Source organism: Hippopotamus amphibius, chromosome 8 (genome assembly GCF_030028045.1).
Source record: "Hippopotamus amphibius kiboko isolate mHipAmp2 chromosome 8, mHipAmp2.hap2, whole genome shotgun sequence".
NCBI lineage: Eukaryota > Metazoa > Chordata > Mammalia > Artiodactyla > Hippopotamidae > Hippopotamus > Hippopotamus amphibius.
This window is the reverse complement of record NC_080193.1, coordinates 101,163,930-101,176,796: the sequence shown is the minus strand read 5'-3', so window position 1 is coordinate 101,176,796 and position 12,867 is coordinate 101,163,930.

The following is a 12,867-nucleotide window of genomic DNA, read 5'->3' as shown; positions in this document are numbered from 1 at the left end:
AGCTGTAGCTGTGAGAGGGCTCCCAGACAGAAGCTGTGGTTTCGAAGGGAGGTAGTCTAGGGAATACGTACTCAGCTTCACTTTCCTCCCACCTCACAATCTCCCTCAGCTGGAAGCAAATGGAAGCCAGAAGTTGAGGAAGTTGATGTGGTCTGTAGGGTCAGCTTCCCAAAGCACAAAGCAGGGTGGAAAAGGTCCTTCTCACGCCACGTGTTTCATTTCTTGCTGCATTTGAGGTAGCTATTCAAGGCCTCGGAACAGTCAAACAATGAATACTAATTGCAGGCCCCCATTTTCCTCCTTCACTATTTTGAATGATGAAATGACTAAGAAAAAGCTTCTCTTAATCACTGTTCATTATTTAATCTAAAAGTTTTATTACCACAATGAGTTTTCATACTGTGCCTTGGACATTTATTTTATTCCCAGCATCAAGATGAAGGAAGCATTTTCCCATTTGTGTCTGTGCAGACTTCAGCTGTTTCTGTCTGACCAACATTTCTTTTCATCTTTTCCGGTAACAGTACCTTGATTTGCCTTTAGGGGGCACTTTTCTCCAACTTTCAGTTCATGCCGTTGTGGTGGGGCTGACCTTGCCCCTGGGCTCCAGGGATAGGCATGTGACCAAGCCTAGCCAATCAGAGCTCTGCATCTCCTTTGCCAAAGGGATTATTTAAAAAACAGGCACGTGCCCCATATCAGCCTAGTGCATCAGATGTAGGGCTTCTGCTAGTGCTGTATACCCTTTATAAGCTGACATGTTTGCAAGGCTGGGAGAATGTGAGGCCAGTGTTCCTTGGAATAACCTGCTTCAGGATGAAGCCAACACAGAAAACAGCAGGAAGGGGACACAAGTAGAGAGAGATTCTTGGATCCAGCTGTACCTACAATTCTCTTGAACTTCCTTTTACTTTCATTATGGCTTAAAATGCTTGTATAAGCCACAATTCTTTTTCTTTTCTTAAGCCAATTTGGGTTTTTGTCACTTATAATGGAAATTGCTGGCTAATATATTGCTTTATGTTGAGTTCCACGCATCTTGTTTATCATCAGATGGCATGGGTTCAATTCTGTGCTCCACTGTTGCACTGCAGGGACACGAAGATTAGCAGTGTTGGAAATACATTTGTTAGCAGAAAAAGTACTTTACAGGCTGTCAGCTGGCACTTTTTTTTCCCTTGAGGATAGAAGCCACCTATCAGTGTTAACGAATATCACTTGTTTGATGAAAGAATGCAAAATGTAGACATGGGCCGTCCAGAGGAATACGTAACAATAATTTTTAGTTTTTGTTAATATAATAGCAACGAGGCTACTGGAGTGCTGAAAGACATGGCACACTTAGAAACTGCTCTTGTTTCTTATAAATCTTTAAGTTACATTAACTGTATTCCACTATAACTCCTTCCCTCAGTCTGGGAAGGATACACAGAATAGTTCTTACATTTTCTGTGTGTTTTGCTATTATTCTCTTTCAGGCCATAAATATGTTTCCAAGGCTGTTTCCAGAGCAAATTTTCAGAGCAGGAATAGGTATATATTCTGCCACATTACTGTTAAGGCTTTTTCCATCTAACACTAAATAAATAAAATTCATTCAATCATTTGGATGATTCTAAATGACTATGAAGACATGATTTCATGTACGGTGTGGATGCATATCTGTATATGGGTTTAGGGTCCATTGGAGCTTCGCTGAGGGCCCTGACCTGTTGAGAAATGCCTAATAAAATGGAAGGAGAGGGCTTCTGCTTGATCATGGGACTGTGTGACGCACTTTAAGACTTCTAATATGTGTTATTATCAGATGGCCTTCCAAAGGTTGTATCAGTGTTCACTCCCATCAGCTGTGGAAAAGGTGCCCGTGTTCTGACCAAACCTGAATATTAGATTTTATTTATTATCTTTAAGATATCATTTCATATCTTTTAAATATTATTTAAATATCTTTGCAAACTTGGTAGGACAAAAAATGATGTCACGGTTTCATGTATCTCATTTCTCTTTGCTTACTAGTGAGCTTGAACTTTTTTTTCTTAATGTGGATTTTGGTCTTGTGCCTTTCTTCTTTTGTGAATTGCCCACTTAGGCCTGTTATCTGCTTTTTAAAGTTAAGAGTGTTCATCTTATTATGGATGACTTGTAAGAAGTTTTATATATTGACCACATTGGCCTTTTTGCTGTCATCTAAGTTACAAATATTTTTTCTGCCTTCACTGTTTGACTTTTAATTTAAGATTTCTGATGCATGGAAATTTATGAGTTCTTATGAATTAAATTTATTAAGATTTTTCCTTTATGTTTTATTTTTTTCCATTGTTTTAAGGTTTAAAATACTTTCTTCACCCTGAGATCAGGCAAACAGTCATCTATATATTTTTTCAAAAATGTCTTTATTATTTTTTATTTAAAAAAATAACAATACAGATGAGGAGAATACCTGAGAAATAACTGTGCAGGAGTTTATCTTTCCAAGCAGTTAGTGTATAATTTTCTAATCTGAATTTTCTTCAAATTCTTTTATGATTTCATTTTTTTAACATTTGATTTTTGAATCAGGAATTTTATTTGCCTTAGTCTATGAGGTAGGGTGCTAACTAAATTTTTGGCTAATTATTCCTATTTACTAAAAAATACATATTTCACTCACTGACTTGAAATTCTATATATTTATCATTTTATTAAATTCCTAAGTTATGTGGCTTTGCTTTTGGATTTTGTATTCAGTTTAGCTAATTCTTACACCCATTCTTAGGGCTCAACCACTAGTCACTCCACATTCCAGTCAACTGTGAATTAAATTTTTTTGTTCTTGTTTTTTCTCAACTAAATCATTCCCCCTGGATGTTGGGATCTTTTGGTAAAAATTACAACACATGAAAAATCCACTTGGCATTTTGGTTGGAAAAACATTACATTTATAAATTGATTTGGAAAGAATTCGTATTTTCATTACATTGACTCTTCCCATTCAGAAGGATTGTGTGCCTTTCCATTTCTTCAGATCTTTTTTTATGTCCTTTAGTAAGTTTCATAGCTTTCTTGATATAGACTGTGTGTACTTACTGTTTTTTTCTCTTAAAGTCTTCTAACTATCTCTTCCCCCGACTTAAAGAAAGCTGTATGTTTTTCTTATGTTTATTTTGTTCTTGGCTGCCTTACTAAACTTTCTTATTAGTCATAATATCTTTTCAGTTTATTATCCTGGATTTTCTTGGTAACCAATTAGATTAGAACAAATATCTGGTGATTGTTTCTTCTTTTTGAAAAAATGTGTAGCACTTATTTCTTTTAAATGTCTTTCTGAATATTGAAAAACAGTAGGCATAGTGCCTTCCTCCAAACTTTAGGGGATTTCTTCAGTGTTTTTGTAATTGAGATGATGATGTCTAGTGATATGACATAGAAACTTTTCATTAGGTTAAGAAGCATCCTTCTAATTTTGATATATTTACAGATTCTTTTTAAAAATCATGATTTCACTAAAGTTCTTTCCGCATCTATTGGGATGATTGTATATTTTTCCCCTTTAAGTTATTGAGATTTAGATTTCTTAATATTAAGCAATACTTTCATTTAGGGAGTAAATCCCATTTGGTGGGTCATCCCCTTAATAAAGCGCTGGGTTAGATATTTTAGTATTTAGCTTAGAATATCTGTATCTGTATTCATAAGTAAGATTGGTCTGTGGACCTTTTTTGAGATTTTGTGGACCTTTGTGAGATTTTTGTTACTAGCATTATCTCAGCTTCACAAAATAAACTGAAGTGCTGTCAGTCTTTACCTCTAGCGGTCCAGAGTATGAGCATTATTTACTTTTTGAAAGTCACTGAAGAACTTGCTTGTAGAATAGTCTGGGTACAGCCCTTTTGCACGGGCTAGTCTCTTGGTTCAATTTTCATTTTCTTTCAAGGTTATAAGTCTATTCAGTTTCTATTGTTTCAATTTTCTGTATCCCAGAAAACTGGCCATTTCAACCATAGTTTAAAAAGGTACATGTATTAGATGTTGTATTTTCTTTAAAATTAAAAAAAAACTCATCAGTATCGGTATTTTCTTCTTTTCTTCTAACATTCTGTATGTATGTTTTCTTTTCCTCATGCTAAGATAGTCTTGCTCAACTTATTGTTTTTTTAAAAAACAAAAACAGAACTTTTATTAATTATTTATAATTTGTTTTTGTTTATTCAGTGTATTTTCTGCTTTTAAGTATGTATTAAATTTTTTTTGTATTAAATTTTTATATACACAAGTGCCTTGTTCTGGATATATACTCTTTTCCATTGAATTATGTACCTTTGTGCCAGTATAAAATGATCTAATTATTATAACTTAATAATATGTTTTAATATATGGCAGATCTAGTATAAAAAAATTATTCTTTTGGATGAACTTTTGCATCACTCTGACAGCTTCCTCGTAGTGCCCACCCCGTTCCCTGGGGATTTTGATTCACTGTGCCATTTAAGGAAACTGCTCATCCTGCACTGGGGGTTCAGCTGGGCTCACAGTGTCTCGACAATAAACCTAGTATAACTTTCATGATGTAATTCTGAGAATTTAAGTTGGGAGTTTTGCTAATAAAATGCAAAATTAATTTTCATAGCTTTTTAAGTGTACCAGACAAAACTTTGCTTATATTTTTGTGTCAATGACTTATAAAGAGCTAACCTCAAATAGGTCTGGATACTTCAGTGAATTATAATCTAGAGAACAATCAATGGTCTTTTGTGAGGGGAGGCTGGGTCCAAGATTATTTACAGCTACATTCTTTAGGCATAGGAAAACTAAAGTCCGAGAGACTGAAATAGAACCAAGAATCCAGTATAACCTTCTATAAGCCCAGTACTTTTGTTTCTCTCTAGACCCTTACAAGCACACTAATCTAGAATTGAGCACACATGAATTGGATTTTGACTCTGGCTTAGCGAATTTGGACAAAATATTTAACTTCTCTGAGAATCATGTCTCCATTCCTATAACATGAGAATGATAATAACTTTTCTGGGCAAGTCACTGGTTCTTAACATAAAATGTATGTGTAGGTATCCTGTAAACCATCCCATGCCATACAAATGTGAATTAATATGTTTTCTGTCTCTTGTCTCTTTTACCTTCTTTAATCATCAAGGCACTCTGCCCGATCTTCACCATCAAACTTTTCAGCCATCTCTGATTTTTCTTGGCCTATCATGAGCCCCAGACAGCTACTCACTTGCCTATATTAGTTATCTGTTGCTCATTTACTTTTTGATGACCCTACTCGCCTTTGAAAGATCCTTGCCCCTCTCCTCAAGTAGCTCAGCTCTTAAGAATGGGGAAAAATCTCGCCACATGTTAATTTCTTATAGCCACCAAGGTCTACTCCAGACATGAAATAGTGGTTAAGAAATAAAGATGAACATTAATAAAGATATGAGATTAGTTTTATATCTGTTAAACTTTCATTTGGCTTTTAAAATAAAATGGTTTATGAAAGCTTTGAATTCAATGCTCCCGAGATCAGAAATAGTAACATAGAAGTCTGGGCACTCGACACTGCATTAAATCAAAATCTCAGTGGAATTTGAGGGTTGGGGAGGTGAGACAGGGAGAACTTGTGGAAATTTGACAGTGACTATCAGGTTCATTTGGAAAAACAATTAGGTGACAATGGACATTTTTAAAAAAGGAAAACAAATCAGAGGGCTTGTCTGGCCAGGATGTAAAGCTCATTATTAAGCTTTGTAATCACTTTTGTCCTTTGTGCCTTAGGTATTCTGTTCCTCATGCATAAGGTAATTTCATAAAAATTTTAGGAAAGAAAAAACAATTACACACACACACACACACACACACACACAGACTGTGCTTGTTTATTACTGTTATGAGAATGATACATGGCCATAGGGGAAATTTGCACAAGTGCAGGAAAACACAAAGGAAAACTAAGCATTTGTGATATAAGCAAGTTAATATTATGCTGCCTCTCCTTTCAACTTTTTAATGTATAGTTTCTATATATTTTTTCTTTATAAATTTTTATATAAAAATTTAAACGTTAACCTTTTATCTATGTAGTACATATAACTTGCTTTTTTCATTTATTCTATCATGAACATATTTTCATGATTCCATGGACTCTACTGGATGTGTTTTTTTTTTTCTTTTCTTTATTTTGCCTTAAAAGATGAACATTTGCTTTTGCTCTTAAAAAGAAAAAGAGAATTTTCAGTTTATGCCAGTAGGTGTCATCCATTCACACAAAGCACAACCCAAGAAACCTAATGTAATTTGACTTAATCTCTGTAATTTCTATCAAGTTCCAGTGTTGTGTTCTAGCTTATCTGAGTCCCTTGAGTGAAAGGCATTTAGGTTCTTAATAGAAATTGGAGAAGATGCTACTTTTGCCCTTAAGGTGTTTGCAAAGAAAGAAAGAAAGAAGAAAAAAGAACAGTTTTGAAATAGAATGAATTTCATAAGCTTATACTTATCATTTTGTATCCTAAAAATACATCAATTACTGGGAAGAGGTTATTAAAATCTTACTCTGAGTTAGCCATCAAAATAAGGTCAATTATGCTATTGTCATGTTTTTCTGAAAGAGGGTCACCAATCCAGATTCTGTGTATAAAAATTCAAGGTGAGTCAAAATATAATGATATATTTTTAAAGTATCAAAAAATTATGAAAAAGTTATGAAATTTAAAAATTATAATAACTATACCTTTTGGTATCATGTAACAGTTCTTAAGAACTTTTATATCCATTACCTTTTGGTCCTCACAAGAATCCTCTGAGATTATCAATGAGTAAACTTTTGTTCAGAGAAGTTAGGCATCTTGTTCAGGGCCACACAGCTGGCAAATGATGAATCCAGGTCTAGAACAAGGATCTTATGACTTTGTGCGCATATGGATGTAGTGCCAAATGAGTGTTATCCTTTAAAGCAGAGGTTAGACCAAACTGGATCTTCAGATATGTTTTGTTTGCCTCCCAGAGTACTCACTCATACTGTGTTTAAGGATTTTTTTGAATAAGTTGAAAAATTTAAAAATTGAGACATTTTCCACAAAGACTAGACTTTCATATATATTTGGAAAAAAAGCAGAAGATAGGGCTACATTGGAGTTGTATTCCTTTGTAGCAGTGTACAGCTGGATCTGATTGGCTGCTTCTTCTGTGTGCTCTCCAGTTTGCCCTAGTTTCCACCACTCCCTAATGCCTTATACCAGGTCCACTTCATTCATTGTTTTATCTGCCTGTCCCCCTGTATACATATGAGTTTGCAGGTCTTTTGAGTTTCAGTCTTCTGGGAAAGGTTATATACTCCTTTCAATGCTATTATAGTCCAAAATAGTTTTCAGAATCAGGTTAAGAGTCACACAAGAACACACAGTGAGAACGCCATGTGAGGACAGCAATGGAGACAGGAGTGATGCAGCTGCAACACCAAGGATGGCAGGCAACCACCAGAAGCTGGGAAGAGGCAAAGAAGGGTTCAACTCAGAGTCTCAGAGGGAGCATGGCCTTGCTGACACCACGATTTTGGACATCTAGCTTCTGGCACTGTGAGCCAATAAATTTCTATTGTGTCAAGCCACTAAAAAAAAAAAATTCACACAGGAAAAATGGTGCTGTTATGTTAGGTCATTTAATTTTTTAATTAACAGTGGCATTATCTGCTTGATCGCTTAGGTGGAGTATACAGAATGAAGAAAGCAGAGGATGAAGCTCAAATTCTGGGGAATGTCAACAACAACATTGAGGAGGAGAGAGGAATGAGAAGAACTGGCTAAGAAGAAAGGGGTCTGAGAGATGGAAGTTAAGAAGGAGAGAGCAATGATCTGACCAAACACTCTGATGCAGACCACAGAGGGGCTTTGATGAAATGTTTGAAATTAGGAGGATAAAGGTTTCCTTCTGAGAGTTAGACTTTATTCAACACAGAATAGATCAGAGCAGAGGCAGCCGAATAAGCTAAAGAAGCCTAGTGGTACTGTTTTCAAGATAAAGTAAGTGTAACATCAACACAAAGTAAGCATAGCATCAAACGATTCAGAGAAGTCAAGGAAGGGATGGATGGAGAGTGTTGGCTGGAGTTGGCAATGTGGAAGTCACAGGTGGGCTTAGGGAAAGCAGTTCCAATGAAATGATAGAGACAGAAACCAACACACAGTGGGCTGAGGAACATTTAGGAAGCAGTGAAGGGTAGAGACTGAGTGTAGTCTTCTCCTTATTAAGAGAGAAGGAAGTCAGTGGCAGGGGTTGCAGAGTCTGAAGAAATGTGTTTGCATGTCTTAATGATTGAAGAGATTCTAGCATGTTTATAAATGGAAAGGAAAGAGCTGTCGGAAGGAAGCCCAAGAGTGAAAGGTGGGACTAAGGGAACCAGAACCCTGGAGATTCTGGAGGGAATGGGATCCAGAGAGGTGCTTTGTGATGTTTCCAGCAATGGTGCCGTCATCAGAATGGAGGCCTTGCTGCCAAAGTGACTAAGTTGAGGTATTTTTCTTAACATCAATTATACCAATTTATAGTCACATCTTACACTGTGATTTTTTTCAGCATCCATGGAAACGTGCAATTAGTTTCCTGGGCTTTAAGGATGAATTAATAACTTTTAAATGAGAAAATACTATTTGGCTGTTAAAATGGAATGTTCTTTTGTTTGATGATTAGGGGTGGACAAATGACCAGATAAGAGATAAATCAGTATGATTAACTATTATATTACTGAATCAATTTCATTGTGGAATACAAACATATTTGAGTATTTTCTGCCCTCAGATGACCATTCAAAGAGTAAAGTGCTAACTGGTGATGGTTCCTGAGGTAAGGTGCTTCCTTCAAAAGTCAAGGATCCTTCAAACACTCACTCATTCAGCAAATAGTTATGGAGAATCTACTCTGCTCCAGGCATTGTGTGGGCAGTGAAGACATGGCTGCAGACCAGGCATCCTCAGTCTTTGTCATGATGCTGCTCATGGTCCAGTAGGGAAGCAAACAGGCCATTGCAGTAGCGTGATAAGCTTTAGGATGGGGGATACAGAGGGACTTCAGGGGAATGCAGAAAAGGCACCCAGTGGACTATGGAGTAAGTGGATCAGGAAAGGCTTTTTTGATAAATTGATGGGTGTGTAAGCAAAGACCTGAAGAATGGTAGGGTTTCTGCAGAAGAAGGGAGCCTGGGGTGGTGAGGAGGGGAAGTGGGGACAAGAAGAGGGCTCCTGGTGGTTGGAGGAAGAGTTAGCTGGGGAACTTGGAGAATGCTGCATCATTCAATATGGCTGAAGCACTGGGTGCAGGAGGAAGAAAGAACTCACGTGGCAAGAGATGCGGCTGCACTGGAACCCTCTTGTAAAGGGTCTGGTAAGGAGTCTGGGCCTTATCTAAGGCTGGCAGGAGGCTAGGGGAGGGTGTGAAGCAGGGGAGCAATTTACATCTTACAAAGATGACTTACTCTGGTTGTAGTGTAGAGACAGATTGAGACGGGGCAAGAGTGGGACAGAAAGCTCAGGAGAGAGATGCTGGAGGCAAGAGAGGAAGAAAAATGACCTGGCAGAGAGCGAGGAAGTAGAATAGTAGGGCTCGTTGGTGAATTAGTGGAGCAGAGAGGGCTGACACCCACGTTCCTGGCTGAGTGGATGATGGTGTCACCCAACAACTGGGGACATAGAAGGAGAAATAATTTTGACTAGGAAGAGCCCTTCTCTTCCAATGCTTTTCTATTTTGGATGGGCAAGCCAAGTTCAGGAGAAGCAGAGATACTCTGGGGGTCCTTTTAGCCCCATTGTTTGTACTCAGTGGCCTTGGTATGTGGGATCCCCTACACCTGCGGTTGTTGGTTTCAATAAGTTTCAAGCAAAGCAGAAGAAAGATATTCACCTGTAGAACTTCAAACAAGCAAGCACATAGCCTCCCCAACTCTGGTGCCCACAAAGCAAGTAATAATAAACACAGCACCATTAATATAACAGACTTTCCATTCCCACCCTCACCCTAGGCATCTGCACACACAAATCAAAACCCTCTTAAGTCATGGAATGAAAAAGTGAAAAAAGTAAAAGCAAACAAAAAGTGCTTCCTGTGGGGTGAATGGAAATTTCTGCCCAGTTTGTTTTCCAGGCACATGAAAAGTAGTTCTGAATAATTAAAACCACAAGTAATTGTATTCTGAACTGAGATTTTTGAGATGAGGAAGCAAGGGAAGCATCCCTTATGTCTTTGACATAAGACGCTGTCTACATAGACGCAGGCCCTGCTCTACTTCAAGATCAGTTTCAACCAAGTGTCTTACAAACAGAGAAGTTTGTTGGTTGGGAAAAAGCAAACAGATTTCTATCAAATAAAAACACACGTATCCAACTGAACTGAAGCGGAACTCAATCATCATTTGTGTAACTTTTCTCCCCTTGAGATAGAAACACTGCACCTAAATTTTATTAGGAAATCTCTTTTGCATTCAAATATTTGGGAACTTCATCTAGGACCTTAGTGTCCTTCTTCCCCAAAATCTGAGGTCCCAAAATCATGTTACCAGTGATTTCTGGCCAGATACATGAAGACTAACATGTGAGGGACTTCCCTAGTGGTCCAGTGGTAAAGAATCTGCCTTCCAATGCAGCGGACAGGGGTTTGATCCCTGGTCAGGGAACTAAGATCCCACATGCAGCAGGGCAATTAGGCCTGCCTGCCACAACTAGAGAAGAGAAAACTTGCATGTGCCACAACCAGAGAGAAGCCTATGTGCTGCAGTGAAGATCCTGCATGCCACAACGAAGATCCTGGGTGTTGCAGCTAAGACCCAACACAGCCAAAAAATAAAGATAAATAAATAAATAAATACTAAAAAAAAAAACACAAAACAACAACAGCAACAAAAACTAGCATGTGAGTGTATTGTGGTAATTAAGAGTATGGAATTCAGAGTTTCATTTTCTGTGTTTGACCTGGCTCCATCACTTACCGGCTATGTGGTCCTGGGCTACTCTAAATCTCAGTTTCCTCATCTGGGAAGTGGGAATAATGATGAGATTTACCTCAGAGAGTAGTTTTGAGAACTGAATGAGATAATTCACGTGAAGCACAGGGTCTGGCACATTACACATACTCAGTTATGTCCATTGTTAGGTTCCCTCCCCCGCTTTCCTCTGCGTAACTGCAGCTGAGCTCTAGAATTTGTAGCAGCTTTTATCAAATGAAGTAAAATCTCTCTAGTCTCAGTTCCAGAGCTAGGCTACAACTAGGTTAAAAAAAGTCGCAGTTATTCTCTACTGCCTGGGAAAGGACTCCAATACAATGTCAGGGGGACTCTCCATGCTGTCAGGGGCAGAGTAGAAGGGAAAGGAAGGAAACATGGGTAGTAGGTTCCCAGGGAAGCTGGTGACCCAGTCTGTACCACTCAGGTTCTACACTTCAAATGGCTTCTTTCACACCCACTGTGGAGGCCCAGGAGATCTAAAGAAGATACCTGGGAAGCCTCAGAGGCTTAGAAATCGCTGCAAGATCAGCCTCCTACCTTACCTGTGGAACCACTTGACTCTGGTCCAGTATCCTTAACTGCTCGTTTACAGCCCATCCTGGATTCTGCTTCAGAGCCTTGGCATTTTGGACTGACACCTTGGTTGCCCTGCCCAGCTGATCCCTGTTCTCACCTGGATTTCAGCTCTGCAGGTTGATAATTGATCCTGTCATGTTACTCCCCAGAAACCCAGCCTGAATCCAGCATTCTGGAAGCCAGTTCAGACCTCTGAGTGGCAGGCTCAGCAGGTCTTGGCGTGACTGGTTTCATCTGCTTGGTTAAGAGTGAGGATTCTGGAGCCACACTCCAAATCCTAGCACTGCCACTTACTAACTGAATGACTCAGGCCAGGTACTTTACCATTCTGTGCCTCAGTTTTCCTCATCTGTACAATGGGGAGACTAGTAGTCCCCATCTCATAGGATGGTAAGAGGATTAAATGAATTAATACATGTATAAAACATTATATAAATATATATACAAATAATTCACCTAAATAAATATGAAATAATGTAAATATATTAGCTATATTCACATATTTTATAAATATTAATGTCATATATTATTTTCTATATGCCTTGCATTAACATGTATTATTTCATATGAAACATTTATAAACATAATTATTTTTATTATTATTACTGTTGTTGTTGTTGTTGTCTACTCTACATCCATGCATGGATAGAGAGACCATAGCTATGCCTTTCAGCTTTCTTGCTTTCTTCTGAAGCTATAGGTATAGAATCCTTCATTTCTACAGACTCTGCTGTACTGTGCAAAGCAAGATTTAAGTTAGACAAAAACCGAATCCAACAGTTGGAAAATTACCATCTACAATGAATGCCATGTAAATATTCTTTCTTAGATTCCTATGTTGCTCCTCTTTCAGATAGCATCATTTCAAGTTCTGTTGTAATTTCATTTATTTCTTGTCCTATTTCAAAGGCTTTCTCTCTCTGGAGCAAATAGCATAAGATAGAAATGTGTCAAAATATGTGCTATTTATCATGTGGTTCATTTTAGATCATGTTATCTCCAACAGCTATTGATTCAGAGGAATAGGGTGGCTTTGAAAAGAATAGGCATTGTCTCTTTCACTTGTTTTCTTGGAACTGAAATGAGGGTAAAGTTTTCCTCTGTCTTCAAAATCATCAGTAATCCATGGATTAAGCTTAACTGCCATGAGCGATAATGCCATAGAGCCATTGACATCAGTTAAGAGATACCTCCTTGCCTTGATGGTAAATGTGACACTACATCAGCCCCCACAAAACCCACTTCCTTTCCAGCAAATAGAAAACAGCAGAGGACATGAATTCATTGTCGGCTTTAAACACTGGAGGAGAAAATTGTGTTTGTTTCTG